Here is a 20,859-nt window from a genome sequence, read left to right on the forward strand (position 1 = left end):
TGCATGTCCCAACAAAACAATGGCAATGACATGCAAAGTAGGCGTTATGTATACAAATAATGCTAACAATATAACTAACTGCACCTCGCAAGATTAGCAAGGCTGTCACAGACATGAAAGAAACAAGCATTCTCACGCAAATGCACAATAGCTGCTGGAATGTAAAGCCACAACATACATGTCCCTAAGGAAGGTTACAATTTGTGGGACAACATATATGCATGGGACTGGTACTGGACAGCGCTGCAAACAAGGTTACAGGGTTGCCCTGTGACAAAGATACACTCTACGAATGTGCATCAACAACAATTTTTTATGCATTCCGATGCCCCAACCATGAAAAGTGTTGCTGCAAGAAGACAGTGAGTGAACACTTCTCACCATGTCCCCCCTTGCAATAGCATGGATGTACAGTACTAACTGGACATTGCTCCATGATTCAAGTAATGAATGATCCATTACAAATCATAATGTCAGTGTATGCACAACCATGACGCAACTGCAGCAATGCATAGTGGCAGCCGATCCCAATTGCACTGCCCCACATACATGCCTGCCATGAGGCAGGGGGAAAGTACGGACGCAAGTACATTCATGAGGGGTACAGAAATGATGGTGTCATTAGAGATCCTAACAGTGGTATTTGTGTGCTGTAGTGTCACAAGTATTTAAGCATTGGTGGACTGTCATTGCACAAGGAGTTGATGAGATGTCATGCAGTGTCCTTGCTCCAGCTGCAAGAGGGTGCAAGGATGGGGGTGGTGATTGCTGGGCAAGTCACATATGTCATGCATCTAATGATGGTAGTGCCAGGAGAGTCAGAAGTCTGGCCTGAATTCGAAGTACCAGCAGCTGTAGTACATGTACTTAACTGTGTCCTGTTCAGTGGTATGTTGAGGTCCCTTGATGCTTGTGTCTGATGTCATTGAAGATACCTTGGAGGTGTTGGTGGCCAGGTAACTTTACCTGCTGAGGTTCAACTTGAGGTCATTGAGAGGGATGCTGTCTGTGGATGTCACACACTGGGGTGCAATGAGGTCAACAACGGTGTCCGAGAATGGGGCACATGACCTGGGTGTCCTGCACATGAGTGTGCTGCTGAGTATGGCCATGGGCCTGGTCACGATAATGTAGTTGTCGTAGTACATGATCAACCATGGCACATGAGAGTGCCAGCTCATTCTGAGTGTACCAGTGTATGATGGGTTTTCAATGCCTCTTCCATGATTGTGGTGCTGCCACATGCAGGTGACACAGAAGTTGTCAGTGACAGTGATGGTGATGTCTGTAGCAGAGTTAGGTCCTGGCAGGTGAGGTGGCATACAGGGTTGATGGTGAAGAGGTTGCTGACATTGTATTGTTGCAGTGTCCAAGAGGAATAAACCTTGGTTCACAGTGTGGACCTGAGCCAGTCATATGCAAACAGCGTAGACTATGGTTGCCTTAGTGTATTGAGATGGCCATTACAATGCATGCTGTACAATGTCAACAATGCAATGCATGTGTAGCAAAATATCATCTCAAAATACCTCATTGTGACCACAATTATGTTGTGATGTAAGTACTTCATGTGGTTATGTGTGTCAGTAGAAAATAAAATGTGACAAATGTAAAAAATATGTAAAATGTTGTGCATTTATGTGTCAATTAATAACATTTGGTTGTGTCATGGGGTAAAATATGGCTCAACTATTATTTGTATTGATGTACATCATGAGAAATAGGGGGTCAAATGTTTTATAATATAACAAATGCTGTGTATATTTGTTTTGCCAATGAAAAATGGTGTGTGCATTAGTCTCAAATCTGACTCCATTGTGTGTGTCGTGGTTGTTCATTAAGGATTTTCATGCTTCAGGTCTGGGTGTGTGGTGACAAGGATAGTTTGGCCATGTACTCACTTAACTTCGAACAGTGTACTTAAAGTCTTCGCTGTGCAACACCTACTCTACAGTTGCAACATGCCTAGTATTAAAAAATGAATTCAATGGAATGTGATGACATGGCATGTTTTGGTAATATTCATGTGCCTGTTGGCACAAGAGTGGTACACCTGCTCTGCATGGGGGCACAGTGGCAAACATTGGCAATTGCGGGGGTGGACAGCTGTGAGTTTCAAAATGCAGGAAATAACAATGAATGTCGTATGGATGCGGGGATGTGTGTGTGAGTGGGTGCTGCAAAACATATATTGAGGGAAGTCTGACCTCAAAGCTGTGTCCCATGTCTCTGGAGCCTATGCAACCCTGCCTTTGTGTCACGTAAAAGGAATTAGGCAGCCAGGCTCCCTACTCTGAGTCAATTACAACGCTGTGAAGTGCTGGTGTGACTGGTAATTGGAAATGGGATAAGTCATGCAGCCACATGCAGGAGTGTTGGCCATGTTTGCCTTGGAGGCTGAAATGCAGCCTGCATACCAAACATGGAAGTGGGAATTACTGCTCTGGTCATCATGGGTGGCACCTGAGTCTTCTTGCCAATATGCACATGCCCCACCTCATATTAGATCTCCCCTACCCACCCTCCCATGCCATGATGAGACATAGCATGATCACATCAGTCACTCATCCCTTGTGTCTTCATTGGAAGTCAGTTCAGTGCTCTCATCTGAGCCCACACTCAACATATTGTCTATTTTCTACCACTACGGCCCCCACCCCTGTCTTCATGTGTTCCGTCATCACTGAACATTGTACCTCACACTTACCCTACTCAATGTCAGCCTATGTGCAAGCGCACAGCAGACGCATGCACATGGTGTGCTGAAGGCACGCCTAAGGCAAGTCTGTATGCGCACATCCGTGTCCCAAATGCAATCATTTCCAGCAACAAGTGATCTAGAGTCACTCACTGATGCAGCTCAGCCAGCCTCCATGCATTCACACATGGAAAACATCGGAGAATGACATTAGGCCTTGCCAAACATGACCTGCAGCCATATCACATGCCTACACTGCTGACAAAGCTCAACCACCACCCTGGTCTCAAACACAGCCAACACCAGCGTATCAGCAAGTGAACTTCACACCTGGATACACAACTGCGCATACCAGCCCTCCACCCTCTGCAAGCCTGACAAACAGCACTACAGGGACACCGCATGGTAGAGCACTGATCTCCAAGAAGCAAGAGGCACCAGCAGATACCTTGGTAAGAACTGGATAAACACCAAGACACCTTAAATGTCGAACACATACATGGACGCAATGAGGGACTACCACAAATAAATAGACTAAGAATTTGGAAATTCCTGCAAACTCGTCAAGGTCAAGCATGAATAAAACAACCTATGCAGCAAAGCTACAGACATCACCCTGGCACTACAGCCCTGTGATAAGTGTCCAACAAAGTTCCCCCTAAAGTACCAAATTACAAAATAACAACTTTGCGGTACACATGACATGCCACAGGCAGCACCACGCAAACCTCTCCCAACACAACAGCCATACTACCATCCCCACCGGGACACCAGTCACAGCTCAATGCACCCCCTCAACCATGAGATACAGCCACCTGTGGGATCACTACAGCCCTGTCCTCATCACATCAACAACAGCACCAAGATCACCCTATTCACAGCCACAGATGACATCCGCACCCTCCGGGACCAAGAGCTGTGAGTGTGCTCTGACACAGACTAACACCACACAGATTTGCAACACTACATGATGCAGGATTCCAAGGAACAACGCTTAACTGGGTCACTCATCCCAGCAAGAGGTCCAAGGATCTGACTGACAACCTACATCTTGAAAAACACGTAAATCCAATGCTGAATGCAAGAGGGACCATCTATGTGTCTGACCCTTGTCAACATCAACAGGGCTGCCTCAGCGCCATTAGAAACCAACACGGCCTCAACATTGTATCCATTGCTGATGACACAAAGCTCATACTCTCACACACACAAGACTACACCAACCACAGACTTCTAATACATTGAGGAATGCATTACGTCGCAGTCTGCATGAACCACAGCTGCATGAAGACAAAAATCAGAAAATACAGAAGTCCGTGTCCTTGGAACAACTCCTTCAGCATGCAACAACACCTGTTGGATCTCCCACTCTGATGGGAAGGGGCTGCCACTATTCTGAATGTGAGTAGGTCCTGGGTCTGCCGTAGGTGGGCCGGGAGGGTGTGCAAGGTCTTGGCGGCGAGGTAGGACAAGGATCTGCTGCTGGAGGTTGGTCATAGGATGCGGTGGACAGTGGTGAGGGGGAGGCTGGTGGTGCGGACCTGGCATGTGGGGGTGTAGAAGCTGAGTCTGCTGTACAGGTAGGCTGGTCCGGCCTACTGGAGTGCATTGTGTGGCTGGGTCAGGAGCTTGAAGGTGATCCACTTGCTGATGGGGAACCAGTGTAGGTCTTACATTTGGGGGATGATGTGGCTGCGGTGGGGGACGTTGACAATCATTTAGCCGTATGTGTATTGGATGCGTTGCAGTCGTTGTTGGTGTTTGGCTGGGAATCCTGCATACAGTGCGTTGCGGTAGTCCAGTCTGCTGCTGCTCAGGGCCTGTGTCACCGTTATTTGTGTCTGGGGTGGGGATCCACTTGTAGATCCTGCATAGCATTTGGACGCTGTTGTAGCAGGAGGAGGATATGGCGTTGACCTGCTCAGACATGAAGAGGGAGGAGTAGTGGATGTATTGTAAGTTGCATGCATGGTCAGTGGGTGTTGTTGCTGTTCCCAGTGTGGTTGCCCACCAGGAGTCGTCCCAGGCTGAGGGTGTGGGTCCGAGGATGAGGACCTGTGTCATGTCCAAGTACAGTTTCAGACTGCTGCTCCTCATCCAGTTGGTGAGGGACTTAATACCCTCGTGGAGGTTTGTTTAGTGTGTGTGTGGGTCCCTGGTGATGGAGAGGATGAGCTGGGTGTTGTTGGTGTAGGAGATGATGTAGAGGTTGTGATGGCGGGCCACTTGTGCGAGGGGACATGTACATGTTGAACAGTGTTGGGCTGAGGGATGACCCCTGGGGTACTCCGCAGATGATGTTGATGGCGTCCGATTTGATGGATGGGATTTGGACACTCTGGACGCTCTGGGTTCTGCCGGAGAGTAAGGACGTGGTCCAGTCTAGGGCCTCCAATTGCATTCAGGATTCTCGGAGGTGTGTCTTCAGAGTGTGATGGCAAACCGTGTCAAAGGCGGTTGACCGGTCTAGGAGGAAGAGGGCTGATGTCTTGCTTCCGGCTAGTTGGCGCATGATGTTGTCTGTGCCGGACATGAGGACTGTCTTGCAGCTGTATGTACGTATGAATCCGGACTGGGACGGGTCAAACATGTTGGTATCTACCAGCTCGCAGCCCAATTGCATGTTGATGATTTCCTAGATGACCTTCGTTGGGAACGTGAGCAGGGAGATGGGCCGTGAGTCCTTGAGGGCCTTGGGGTGTGCCTTGTGCCTCTTGAGGAGGGCATTGCTTTTGGCGTGCTTCCATATTTCCATGAATGTTGCTGCATTGAAGAAGATGTAAATGAACTTGTGTAGTTGTTGTATGATGGCTTCCTCTGCTTCGTACAATATGTGGTGTGGTCATGGTACTGCTGGTGATCCAGAGTGTATGGAGTTAATGACCTTGTGTGTTACGTCCTCATTCACGTTGTACCAGGAGGTGATGCGGTTGGCGCTGGTGGTCCTCGCCGGGGAGGTGGAGTCTGGCATAGTAGGGGCGGTTGTGGTGTTGAAGCTGTTGTGGATGCCACCAAACGTGCGCTGTGAGAAGATGGACAGTGAGTTGCACAGTTCTTCTGAGGGTGGGATGTTGTTTACATTTGCGCATGGGTTTCAGCGTTCAATAACAATGCTGAAGACCTCATTGCTGTCGTGTGCATTGGTATCCAGCCGGGCTCTGAAGGAGGAGCTCTTTGCCAATCTGTTGAGGTGGTGATGTATACAGGTGGCGTCCTTGTGGACTGTGTGGTTGTGCGGTGTGTGTCTGTGGAGCCATATTCACTCCATCTTCCGGCATGCGCTTTGGTAGGTCTGGAGGTAGTTGGTGAACCAGGTGGCTCTGTTGCAGGCGTGGCTGTTGGAGGGTAACTTGAGTGGGCCAAAGGTGTTGATGCAGTCCTAGATACACTGTCAGAGTTTTTGGGCAGTGGCGTCTGGGTTGGTGGGGTTGTAGTTTGGGCTCTGGCCGAGGGGTGTGACAAGCTGGTCTACGTTGACTTTTACCCAGCATTGGCGAGGCAGCTGTTGTCTGCGGTGGTGTGTGGTTGATTAATTGAAGGTCAAATTGATGCAGCGGTGGTGGTTCGAGTGCAGTTCAGTGGTGTGGTTGGAGGTGACGTGGGTGCCTGTTGAGAAGACGGGGTCCAGCTTGTGGCTGGCGGCGTGGGTTCGGTCCCGAGTTGTCTGAGGCAGGGTCTGGTGAGGTTGTTGATCAGTATGGTGGAGTTGTCGTCGTTGTTGTCCTTGAGGTGTAAGGTCAGGTCCCACAGGATGATGTAGTGCATGGAGGCGAGTGCGTGGGTGCTGGCGAGGTCATCGATGGAGCTGCAGAACTGAGCACAGGGTCAGGGTGCTGTAGACAAGGGTTCCTCTGAGGGTGGTGTTGGGTTTTCGGTGTGGATGTTTAAGTGCAGGTGGTTGGCGGTGTTGATGGTGTTGTCTGCATGGGTGCCGACCTTGAGGGTGGACTTGTGGTCGATGGTGATTCATCCACCAAATCAGTCAGGGCAATCCCTGCGGTTGAACTTGTAGCTGTCTGGGATGTCTATGGTGATGTTGGTCGCAGAGGAGTAGTTCCACCAGGTCACGGTTAAGAATCACACATCTGGGGCGGAGGTGTCGAGCAGATCCCAGAGCCACATGGGCTGTTCTCATGTGGAGTGGGTGTTGTGGATAATGCATTGGAGGTGGCTGGGTCCAGTCCATGGGGGTTTGGTGGCTCAGTTGCATGTGAAGCTGCATGTGCGGCAGGAGAAGGGTCCCGTGTGTATGTTATTGTGGTGGCCTGGAAGCAAGTGTGGTATTTGGCGGCATTGAGTGCATGGAGGGTACAGGCGTAGTACTGGAGTCTGGTGTAGTGGCGTTAGTGGCCTCAAGGGGTCCTGGTGCTGGGCATGGTCCAGGCGCAGATGGCTGCAGACTGGCTTGCTTAAGGTGTGCCTCTGGTGCGCAAGTTGCACAGTCGCGCAAAGTTAGGCACATATGGGGATGTGGGAGGGAGGAGCAGCTGGTAGGCGGGAGCAGCAAGTGAGCATGGGGTGGTGAAACAGTGGCACTGAAACCAAAATTGTGTGCAAACAGGGGGAAAATTGTTGCACAGAGGCCACTAACGGGACACTAATATGGTGGTTCTGCACACCTACCAGTGTGTGCTCAGCAGCGGAAGCAGGAGCACACAGGCGGAGCGGGATGTAGGTTGAGCAACATACCAGGAGCAATCTGTATTATTCAAAAATAACGTCATTAGCATGAAGACACAGGAAATGGGTCACACACAAACAACACAGCTGGGATGGCTATGACAGGTGGGATGATGTGAGATGTTAAGAAATCCATGTCCCAAATCATCAGTAATTGTGGCATGATATCTGTTGCACACATACAGAGTGCATAATGCCACTTGGACTTGCTACTGTGCTGGAATATGTCTTCAATATACACCAACAAAACAGACATCAGGACATGCACTCAAGTTGAATGTTGCAAGTGTGCAAGCACTGTCTGGCCATGTGCCATGTGATTGGAAAAACTTTTTGAATCCATGAAATGAATCATGCCATGTCATTTTAGGTAACATGAGTGATGATGTGTAGCTTTAACTTTGACATGTTGACACACATCAAAGTCAAAAAGTGTAGATGACTCAAAATTGTGCATCTGTAGACCATATGTCAGACATGATCATAAACCTACATCTTTTTTCATTTCAGGGCATGGTACACCTCCTCATGAGCAGGAACCTTTGTTTGAATCCGATGATGAGGACGGTGACAGTGTACCAAGCGTGGACACAGGCCTCCTCCAGGACCTGTTACAATCAATACAAACACCCTCTCCCCGCACAAGAACGCAAAGCAGCACAGTGGGATCTCCGCTTGCCCAACATGGTGAGGTACCGGGTTTTTAGGGACCCGGCTGTGCCAGGGGGAACACCCAGAGACCTCTTGAGTCCTTCCTGTTTTGGACCACGGAAACACAGAGTCTTCTAGGTGATGTCAAGGATCGAGTTTATTGGCTGCAACCAAGTAACAAGCGTCCTAGAAGTACAACAGCACGGTGTGTATATTCTCAGGAGACTGTTCGTTTTTACAGAACCATCCTTCTCCTTTTATACAAAAATATAAGCTTCAGGCAAGAATTCCTAGGTTTACAGTTTGGTCATATAAATATTTCTATTACAAAGAAAAGGCAAAGTCATGATGACAATCCCACATTTTCATATGTCCAGTTTGTGATAGATTACCCAGCCAGGCCCAGAACTTTCATCAGATATCGATGAACCCCCAATAAAATCGGGCACCTCCTCCTTGTAAAACTAGCCATAAAGAAGAAACAGGGACAGGTGTGTGTATGATAAAGCGTGGTTTGTATGGGAAAAACGGTTTATGACATGTTGTGCCTTGATGCTAATCTCGCTCGGCCACTGGGATGAGGACTGCCCGAACAGGTTTGGCTTGAGGCAGTGGAGTCAGCTCGCCCGGGTCACAGAGGAGTCAGGAAAGGTGGACGTGTCCTTTCAGCTCGAATTCGGCCTTGGTCAATTGACTATGTAAGGGCAACCACAAGATGGATGCCGCTCACAAAATGGAACTCGAGGGTTCAAGACAGAAACTGTGATTTAAGGGTGATTTCGTCACTTAATCGTGACGCAAATGCACAGGTATAATGTCCCAATCATTACCGGTCTGCCGATACCAAATTCCTCATGGTATGATGATATTTTTAACACGAGTGTTGGGCTTCGGTATCACATCATAGCAGGGTCCAGAATTTTCAGTACCACAGACCCTCCTTTTGCCCTGATATAGGCAATAACTCATGCTAATCTGTGTCCAAATCTGTATTCATGAAGTCATGGAGATGATGCTGTAGCATCATCCTGTTACTTAGTTCGTCCCTTGACACAGGCTTCCTCACACATGATGTAGCACAGAGGCCACATATTGCAGGAGCGCACTGTACACACAGGCAGAACATAAACAGAATGGCTAAGACCATCCCAATGAATATCAGAGTTTTCCATCCCCAGGCAGATATCAGTTCCCAGAACCACCCCAGCAAGGACCAGTCTCCTTTATCCACGTGAATGGAATCAGAGATCTTATGCAGTTTGGAGATGGCCTGGTATACTGTTGGAGCATTGTCAGGGATAAAAATGCAGCAACTGGATTGGATCACTTTACATACCCCACCACAGTCTGCAAGTATGACATCTAGGGCAAACCTGTTCTGAAGAGCCATAAGGCGGTCCGACTGGAGCTCCGCAGTCAAGTTACTAAGGGCACCAGCCGTTTCGATCACGGCGGATTCAACTACCCTCGTCAGTTGGCGAATGTTCCTTCTGTTCACCATAGGCCCCCAAATGGCAGAAAACCTTTTGCGAAATCCCCAAACACTTGTTCCGCAGTGTCGTCTTTGCTCACGACACCCCTAACTGTCCTTGTCCTGTGGTAATCTGCCTCGGCCGTATAGGTGGGTGGCAACAGGAACGAGATAAAACATGTGCCCGAGAAGTCAGGGGGCAACCATGTATATGCCCTATCGTGGCAGACGAAGTAAGTACCCTTAGCTGCTAAGAATGAAGGGGAGGTCTGAGACGGGAAGACATATGTTTCAGTACAGACGCTGTTCCCTAACTGAGCTCCAGGGTTGTTGCCATTTCCCTGCAAACATAGGCGACCTTGATGGGGTACTATCCAGATTGGGGAGGATTTCTTTGCTTGCTGGCTCTCGCTCGAAGAAATTCCATATTTAGTTATATTCCATCTACTGTAAGGCTCCAATTCATCTCTGGGAATTGTCCTATATGTGTCAATCTCTCTGCTCATATTTCTGATTCCTGCCACTAGCGCCTTGTTGCCTGAATTTCTTCCTGTGGGACGCGGGGGATACGGTTCTATTGCAAACAGGAACATGGTTTGGAAAGCCCACAGAGAACCATAGTAGCTAAATGGCAGGACAAAATACGGGATACCCTTATCTGTCGTGTGTGGCATAAGTCCACACACCCAACAATTTGTTGTGTTCATTACAGATTGGTGCTGGTGTAGGAGCTGAACGAATGAGTTATTTACAAATTCTAACCTTCTAGCAGACTCGTGTTCAGGTAGAGGGTGAAAGGAGTGTAGGGAAACAGTAGGAGGAGGTGTGGGCTGAGTGTCGTGTGTAAATGAAACTCGAAAGGTGTATAAAGCATAGCCAATCAAAAACACCATTATACTGCACAACATAAAAATGCATGTTATTAAAAATTGCTTTTTCGCCATCACAGTGCATATTCTCTTTTTAAAGTTCGCTGACTTGGCAGGTCTCTCCATCTTGGGAAACTCCATCCTCTAAGTTGCTGCCCGCGGTGGGAGATTGATTCTGCTGAGGAGTGCCTCTGTTCAGTCCAGGGTAACTCCCTTACACCAACCAGAACTGTCGACCTAACCGTCTCCAGCTGCACTCCAAAGACTGTGGCAACCGTGACCCTAGCAGCAGAACCGGATGGCGGTTCGAAAATCAAAAATGAGCAAGTATACAATATGAGAGAGCTGCACAATCAAAAAGAAAAAAATATTTTTATTTGTCCTTAGTCATAGGTCTTGGCCTCAAGTTATAGCGGTTTCGACCAGGAGCTGTGTGGTCCAGAAACAGGAGTTCAGGCTCAGTAGTGTTCAACTGCATTGACTGTGGCACAGATCCTTGTAGAACGTTATCGCTTTCCTTCTCTGAAGTAGTTCCTTTCAAACGTGCATCACTGAAGGGTAAGAAATGAGGCACAGTTTCGGTCTCAGAGTCAGCAATTCCCTCCTGGACCCACCGGTCATAAGGCAGAGGTAACGGGACCCTCTTGCAGTGGGTCCCGTGGATCCAGTTTTTCTTTCCCTCCACTCGGACGGCAGATCTGGTCGAGAGAAGAACTAGGTGAGGGCCCGTCCACCGGGGCTGGTCATTCTTTGTTCGCTGGAAGTTTTTCACAAGGACATAAGTTCCAGGATCGATAGGGTGTCCTGGAGCTTCAGAGGCCTGGGGTAGACTGTTGTGGACCTGTTGGTGTAAAACACGCAATTTAGTTGTCAATTCGTGCAGATAATCAAGCAGTACAGGATGCTCTATCTCACTGAACCTGGTGGGCCTTGGCACTCCCCATATGTTGGCCGGGCGGCCGAACACGATCTCATGAGGACTAAGTCCCACTCTAGAGTGGACAGTCATTCTTGTCGATAGGAGGTCCAAAGGCAGAGTGTCAGGCCATTTAAGACCTGTGCTTGCTTGAATTTTGGCCAGTTTTAATTTTAGAGTGCCGTTATAGCACTCTACTAGTCCAGCTGATTGGGGGTGATTTGCAGCGTGGAACTTCTGTTGTATGCCTAGCCCTTCACACACTCTCTTCATCACTCGTCCCACGAATTCACTCCCATTATCACTCCAGACCATTCTAGGCATTCCGAATCTGGGGAAGAATTCCTTGACAAGGGCTTTGGCTGTGGATAAGGCAGTATTGTCCTTAAGGGGATACGCCTCCACCCACCTGGAAAAGGCACAAACAACAACGAGTACGTATTTCAGGTTGTTGCACCTTTCCATGTGGATGAAATCTAGCTGCAAAACCTCGAACGGATGCGTTGGAGGCGCAAAATGACCAGCTGGAGTTGGGGTTCCCCTACCAGGATTGTACTTCAGACACACCATACAGTTCTTGACCACATTCTCTGCACATTTAGGGATTCCACTGTTCTGCCATACTGGAGCCAACAACTTACAGATCCCTCTCACACTGATGTGAGCCATTCCATGAGCCATCGTCACCACTGCAAGTACATATGCATCGGATAGCAGCCATCTCTGATGCTCTGACAATTCTACCCAACAACCATTCGCATCCAATCTACCCTTGCTTTCTCTCCATTCATTCACCTTTTTCTCAGTGGCTTCGGATTGTATAGACTTCACACTCTCAATCGTGTCTTCACACATGCCAACATCACCAACCCATCTCGCAGGGTCTGCAACATACATTCGACTCATCGCATTCCTTGCAGTTTCTTTCGCGACTTCATCTGCAAACGCATTACCACGACCAACATCATCCGTCACCTTTCTGTGTGCACTGCATTTCACAATCGCAACTTGTAGTGGCAAGGTCAGTGACTCGAGAAGCTCATTTACTAACTGACCATACTGGATCTTGGTACCGTGCGATGTCAGAAACCCACGTTCACCCCACAATCGTCCAAAGCTGTGAGCCACGCCAAAGGCGTACTGGCTGTCTGTGTACGCATTCACTCGTTTTCCTTTTGCCAACACACATGCTCTTGTAAGTGCAATCAATTCTGCTACTTGCGCAGAATTGTGTGGGATACGTGCAGCTTCAACAATCGTGTGCAATGTTGTCACAGCATATGCTGCAGTCGTATCACCCTTCGGCAACTTGAAACATGAACCATCAACCCATAAAGCATCATTACATTCAGGAAGAGGAGTGTCCTGCAAGTCTACTCTCCCTTTTGTCTCTTCTTCTGCCCTAAAGCAGCAATCATGTTGTTCAACCTCATCTGTTTCTACCGGAATAGGCAGTAACGTGGCTGGGTTTAAAGTGTCACACCTCTTTATGTGGACATGGCTCGCTAACAGTGTCAGCTCATAACTTGACAATCGAGCACTAGTTAAGTGCTGTGTCCTTGTTCTGTTCAGTAAAATGTCTACTGCATGTGGGACCATAACTATTAGTGTATTATTCATTACTATCCCAGCAGACTGTCGAATACAGACAGCTGCTGCAGCAGTGGCTCTCAAGCAACTTGGTAATGCCTTAGCTACGGGATCTAAAGTCGCTGAAAAGTACGCGCATGGACGCTGTTTGTCCCCAAAAGACTGTGTCAGGACTGATAATGCACAACCTTCCCTCTCGTGGACATACAACGTAAAAGGCTTACTGTAGAATGGGGTACCCAACACAGGAGCCGAACACAATGCATCACGCAAGTCGTGAAAACTCTTCTGACACTCCTCAGACCACGGAATGGGTTTCGGTGTATCCTTGCACGTTAAGGCCACCAAAGGTTTGGCCAACAAGGAGAAATTCGGTATCCATTGCCTGCAATATGATGTAATACCCAAGAACGCACGCACTTCTCTCTGTGTCCGTGGGACACTCAATTTTGCAATTGCCTGTATTCTCTCTGGGGTCAGCTTCCTTCCCTCCTTCGATAAGATGTGACCTAAGTAGGTCACTTCTTGTCGACAAAATTGCAGTTTTGAGAGAGAGACTTTGTGCTTCATATCACATAGATGACGCAACAATGACAAAGAGGCTTGCCTGCAAGTCTCCTCAGTATCTGCAGCGACCAGCAAATCATCAACGTACTGAATGAGAGTCGCGCCATCAGGCAGAACAATCGTGTCAAGCTGTGATTTCAAAGCCTGACTCAATATGGATGGACTTTCACAGTAGCCCTGAGGAGCGCGTTTGAAGCGGAAGCTTCGGCCTCCTAGATTGAAGCCAAAAATATCTCTGCTCTCCTCAGCAATAGGGATGCTGAAGAAAGCGTTCTTCAAGTCAATCACAGTGAACCAAGTGGCTGAAGCTGGAACCATAGTCAATAAGGCAGTAATGTCGGGAACAACTGGAAACTGTGGCACAACAATCTTATTCACTTCTCTGAGATCAATCACGAACCTATAGACAGGAGGTTGGGAAGGATCAGTACGCTTTAAAACCGGCAGAACAGGACTATTGCACATGTTGCCTCTTGTCTCTTCGATGACATCTTTCTCAATCAGATCATAAATGATTGCTAACAACGCCTTTTCGCCTTCGCTAGAGATCTTGTATTGGGGAATGCGTGGCAACCTAACATTGGCTTTCAATGTTACAACGTATGGCGCTATTTCCAAGAGACCCACATCATTAGAGCCAGTAGCCCAAAGTATATCCGGAAGAGAAGACAATTCTGTTGGAAGTTTTTCCCTTGACAAATATACTGGAGAAACTACTTTCTTACCTAGGGTAAGTAGTACTCCCGAGGGAGAACAGTACAAAGTCGCAATCGTCTCTTTAACAGATCCAATCCTAACAAATTTTCACCACAACCTGTTGTAAGGATGAGGGGTGCTTTTAATTCACATGGCCCAACAGAAAGGGACATAGGACTAGAGATCGGGTTCCTAACCGGGGCGCCAGAAAAACCTACAGAAACATTCATTTCGCCAGACAAAGGTGCGCCAGGAAGTTTTGAGTGCATCATAGAACTTTTTGTAGCACCAGTATCCAGCAGAAAAGGCTCTGACACACTTGATGTAATCACTTCAACATAAGGCCCATTCTGATCTACTGAAACAACTCCCTCTCTTTGTCCATGGCTGTCCTAGCAATCATTACCCTCATTCTCGTTCTCTGCATAGTAGTCATCAGCATAGTACTGAGCTGTCCTATAAAACGCATTATTCTGTTGGTCAAAGCTGTTCATGGAATTCTGAGGCGGAAAAGAATGAGCATTCTGGGGGAAATTTCCACGACCCCCACCTCTAGGGGCCTGCTGAACCCCTCTACCTCTTGCACCAGAAACACCATTCAAACGTCGTAACAAAGCCGGACAACTATTCTTGAAATGACCCTCTTCCTTGCAATACGCACACTGATTCCGACCATATGGTAAACGCCGTTGAGAAGACTCGTTTCTTTGTGAGTCCCTGGAATACTGCTGTGGTTGCTGATAATCGTGCTGACTAGCAGTACGAGGTGGATAAGCTTGCTGCAGAAGGACTTTAGTTTTCAATTCTTTAGTCTTTTTGTCTGCTTTCTCTAGCTCATCTTTGCGTCTATTTTCGTAGTACTGGGCTGTTGCTAAAATCTGTGCTGACGTGGAAACGGCCCATGCACTCTCTGAATCCTTCAACTTATTACACAGTTCAGGAAGCAAATTATGTACAAATTTGTCTACAAACAATCTCTGGCTACCCTCTGTAGCCATATCCTGACCACTATGATCGACGAAAGTCTCTTCAAACCCCGTGAAAAAGTCAGACACATTCTCATCTTTTTTCTGTTTGCACGCAGACAACTTGTCCCAATTCACACGTAATTCGGGCATTAAAGTCTTCATGTATGCAATAATTCTACCAGGAAGTTCTGCTACTAAAGGCTCGGGCTTAGAGCCACCAACTTGTCTAGCATCAGCAGCAGCAATATTAACCCATGTGTCACCTAGCTCTTGATCATGATCTGCATGGCGAATCTTTCCCCATAAAGGCTGTGGAACAACATTCCCAAACAACATGTCTACATCTGCCAGATTCATGATACAGGAGCTGGCAGTTTATGATAACTCCTTATAGTACCCTGCGGGATTTTTACATGGATCAGGCAATGTCTGCTTGAGCGCTAAAACTTCAGATCTTTTCCAAGTGACATGTACCCATACATGCTGAAAATGCGGGGGAATGGCTGGATTCGCATTCACGTCGCCTTCCCTCCAGACTGGGGGAACCTCTCTCATGGGATACTGTTGTGCCTTTTTCCTACCTGGCATGTCAAGATCAGAAAGTGATCTGGAATTGCTTCCCTTATTCCTATAAGACAACAACATGTCTATTGCTTGTTCAACATCGGCACCCACAATCATGCCTTCTGCGAACTTGAATCGCACATGGAATAATTTATTCAGATCGTACTCTGGATCATTTCCCCTCACATCTTCATGGAGATATTCGCACATTTGTTCAAATACATATCTCTGTGTAGATGCTTCCCACTGACGGAAGACTTCCATGACAGACTGAACGTCATATTTCGCAGTATCAGTAACCCATTTACGTGCTAACTCATTTAGTACTTCTCTCTCTTGGTAGCCAGGCAGTCGACTCCGCAACTGTCTACGTTCTGTGTTAGGGGTCGTCTTAGGCGACCCAAAGAAAGGTGAGAAAAGGCCAGTGACAGTGTTTGCCACTCTCTGTCGAACAGAAGGAGAAGCTGGTGGAAAAGCAGAAACGCCAGAAAAGACAGGCTGATGTAAGGTAGAAGTCGAGGCAGTAGCAGAAGTAGTATCAGGATAAGCAGTTGGAACAGTAGGCAAAATCGTAGAAAAAGCAGACAGAGTATGTAGCAAAGGCGGCGGCCCCTGAGAGGGCTGCGCCGGAGGAGTAGAAACCAGCTGAAGAGGAGCTGGGGCTTGTGGAAGAACTGGTGTTCGTGCGGAGGGGCGCGGTATAACAAAGCGCCGCGGGGGTGCAGTAGCATTTGGTGCATATGGAGGTGGAGAACTCAGTAAACGAGACATTAAAGGATCCTTCTCAAGTGTCTCTTTTGGTCCCTGTCCTCTATTTGGCAGAACTGGGTAGCATTTATCTACTGCTAACTTCCTACTTCTAAGTGTTTGTTCATTCTCTTGCTCTTCCTCACTATCCCTAAATGCAACGGCAGCTTGTACCATAGACATACCTCGTTTATTTTTCTTTGCTAATTTCATTTCTTTCTGTTTGGCTTCCTTGCGCCATAGGCGAAAGGAGTAAAACATCGCCGGCCGGGCTTTCTTCTTGAAAAGTTTCACCTCTAGATTATCCAAGATTTCTGTATCAAAGCTACCATATTGTGGCCATTTTAAGACACCGTCATTTCTGGTGTATCGAATCCAGACTTCATTATATGTGATAGGGCCTACGCCGTGCTTCACATAAAGCTCATATGTTGGAGTTCCAATCGGAGGAACCGGACACAAATCCTCTAATCGGGAGTCCCTACTACAACCAAGACAAAACAAGTTTCCAAGTCTGCTAAGACCAGGCATCTTCGCTCTCTAGTCTAGCTTCAAACTTAAAAGGATTATCGAATACGATAGTCTCGTGAATACACGAGTCCCTTGGTTTTGGAGCTTGCAAGTTCCAAACAAAGTGTATCTCAAGGATACCAAAACTAAGAATCAAACTAAGGACTGGGAGACGCTCCACTTATACTTAACTGACGTATTGAAGATCGATGACGTCACTAGAAGACTCGTCTATCGTTTCACTCTACCAAGCATCAATGGGTCCAAAACAGGGCGATAGTCAGGGCAGCGGTCCTTCGTAGCCGTCGGGACGCGGGAACCTCGCAGCAAAGACCTTCGGAACCACGTCGACATACAGGGGTCGCTGAAGTGGCTGGCCGTCCTCTGGAATTTTCACACGAAGCTCCTCACGAACATCTGGCTTGGACCGACACCGCTTGATACCGCCCCGAGTTGGGCGCCAAACTGAGGTACTGGGTTTTTAGGGACCCGGCGGTGCCAGGGGGAAAACCCAGAGACCTCTTGAGTCCTTCCTGTTTTGGACCACAGAAACACAGAGTCTTCTAGGTGATGTCAAGGATCGAGTTTATTGGCTGCAACCAAATAACAAGCGTCCTAGAAGTACAACAGCATGGTGTGTATATTCTCAGGAGACTGTTCGTTTTTACAGAACCATCCTTCTCCTTTTATACAAAAATATCAGCTTCAGGCAAGAATTCCTAGGTTTACAGTTTGGTCATATAAATATTTCTATTACAAAGAAAAAGCAAAGTCATGATGACAATCCCACATTTTCGTATGTCCAGTTTGTGATAGATTACCCAGCCAGGCCCAGAACTTTCATCAGATATCGATGAACCCCCAATAAAATCGGGCACCTCCTCCTTGTAAAACTAGCCATAAAGAAGAAACAGGGACAGGTGTGTGTATGATAAAGCGTGGTTTGTATGGGGAAAACGGTTTATGACATGTTGTGCCTTGATGCTAATCTCGCTCGGCCACTGGGATGAGGACTGCCCGAACAGGTTTGGCTTGAGGCAGTGGAGTCAGCTCGCCCAGGTCACAGAGGAGTCAGGAAAGGTGGGCGTGTCCTTTCAGCTCGAATTCGTCCTTGGTCAATTGACTATGTAAGGGCAACCACAAGATGGATGCCGCTCACAAAATGGAACTCGAGGGTTCAAGACAGAAACTGTGATTTAAGGGTGATTTCGTCACTCAATCGTGACGCAAATGCACAGGTATAATGTCCCAATCATTACCGGTCTGCAGATACCAAATTCGTCATGGTATGATGATATTTTTAACACGAGTGTTGGGCTTCGGTACCACATCATAGCAGGGTCCAGAATTTTCAGTACCACAATGGAAGCACTGCTACGCCACCTCCCACAACATCTCAGCCTCACCACTCGCAGAACACGCTAAATTCTTTTGAACAACGTGTTGTTGATGTACAGGGTCAGTTGGCACAGGAGGCGCGTAAAGGGATAGAGAGCATGGCAGCCACCCTAAAGGGAGTCCTCCGTTGCCTAACATCCAATAGTGGCAGCAGCAACGATGCTCCACCACGTACTTTGTTTCAGGCCATGAATGACATATCAGAAGTCATGCAGCAGAGACACAGACAAATGCCCAACACAAGTGCCAGCCTTGAAGTTCCCAACAGGCTGAGGGAAATTCAGGACATACTTAAAGCAATGAATCAAAAACAGGAAGCATACCTAACCAACTTGGCTGCCTACCAACGGGATGTTACAGCAGTGCTGGAAAACCACCAAGTCATGCTCAGTGCATTTATACGTTACCTGATGGGCATGGAACATGATGCAGGTACAATCCCGTCAACATCTGCAGTCCCTGATGTGTCTATGCCTCCTATGTCGACTGCACCACTGATTACACCATCAGCTGTGACATCACATACATCTGATGAAGAAGATTTTGAAGATTTTCCAGTCCTCCGCAAAACTGCACATTAGCATCACCTATTGTACCAGGACACTAAATATACACTGTCTGGTGCTCATACTACTGACAGTGTACCCCAGTAATGATGAAAAACCAATTACTGCTAGTCAATGGATGTACAATAAATTTTCTGTGGCCTCCCTTCATGAGGTGAACGTATGATGTTGACACTCCCTTATCACACAATAAAAAGCTACTCACTCATACATGTCACAAATGTCATGTTGATGTATGGACTGTGCATGTACATCCTCAACCCTACTGTATGTGTCCCTTGATTATTGGAGTTCTGTCATACCTTGCTACTTGCTAAGTTGTGTCACTTACATTAATTTGCAACCACAACATGCAATGTCCAACTGGCAAAGTGCATAAAGTGACTAGTAACATGTGTAGTACAGCTTTGCTAATGTGCAAATAACAAATGATGTCACAAGTTGTAATGACTAACACTACAAGTTTTTACAAGGAGGGGGTGACTGGTAAAATCAGATCTGCTTGCACGCTACCATAAATGTGGGTCAGTCCAAGGTGTATGTATGTGATGATGCTATATCTGACATACCACATGTATGTAGAAATGGGAAACATCCGCACGTGGCTGGCATCAAAGGCACATCGTAACGTAAGCAGACAACTCATTTAACTTAACCATAGGAATAGGGACATGCATCACACCAGTGATTATAACCACATCACTCAACACTCAAATGGTGTCTCATGTATGAAGTCCTACAAACACTCTAGTGCTGCTGCAAAGACAGTGGCCCTCATGCCTTAAAGCCTTGTGGCACCGAAGCGTCACGATTCTCACATGTCAAAAGTGATTCAAGGCTGTCATTGATGAGGCTCAGTGTGCCTGATGTATGTTGACACACTGACGGACAAAATTGGCTGTGGAATTAGCCATGGCAAGATGACTTACATGACATGTCAGAATTGAGATGTCCTAACACATATGCGAATCTGAGCGAATGGCAAAGCCTCAGCACACCACTGATCCTTGAGCACGGTTACACCTTTCATTTGGAGAAGTGAGAACATGACAGATTTGAAGCTTGGAGTCTGTTAGAAAATCCACTATATCGCTATGTGAGAATGAGTCAGCTACCATACTTCCACAATAAGTACTTATGTACAGGCCTGTCACACAGATTATTGTACAACTACAGACAAGAAATGTCATTCCCCAATTGAAATGCCCCAATACACTCTTGGTACGATCCGTACCACTAGTACAATGTAGATTGCCAATGAGGCCATTTCCCAGTGGCACCATGGTCTGTCTGTGCCTTGTTCACTGGATTGTGCCCTTGGTGTGTGTGTCTGCTGTTCCTGATAGGGCTAATTTGGCCTGTCTGTTGTGTATCCCCTGTATTTTCTCTGTATTCACACTGACGTTTACTTGCCACTGCCACTGCAGTTACCTGTCCATCCAGCACCCACACACACCAATGCTCCAGCTTCAAGCTGCTCACCCTACACACGACCCCAGCTGAATGGTGGATTATGTATATAGGTACCATTGTTGTGCAGAGTTCAAACACATCAGTGAACATACACAACATGAGCAAGACCAGCTCAAGTTAGCCTGGTCGTTAAAACCACCCCCACTACAAATTCAGCACTCCATGTATGCAACCTTGTAAGATAATACAACTGTCAGCTCTGAACACCGTGCAAATAAGAAGCAACAGTCTCATGTTGACACTGCTGAAGCACCTTACCCCGTCTGCTTTCAATGACAGCTATTTAAAGCCAGCTGTATGCCAATGCACAGTGATGCCTGAGCTGCATCCTCCTACACACATGTCCTCTACACAGACATGGCATATAAATGTGTGAGGCCAACAACAGCCTCTGGCACAAGTTACGTTGCCTGGCTCACATCTGCAAATGGCATTGCATACGCAATCCACAACTTGTATAAGATCATGCTGAAATACGGCCACAAACACCATGAA

Source organism: Lissotriton vulgaris, chromosome 1_1 (assembly GCF_964263255.1).
Source record: "Lissotriton vulgaris chromosome 1_1, aLisVul1.2, whole genome shotgun sequence".
Taxonomy (NCBI): Eukaryota; Metazoa; Chordata; class Amphibia; order Caudata; family Salamandridae; genus Lissotriton; species Lissotriton vulgaris.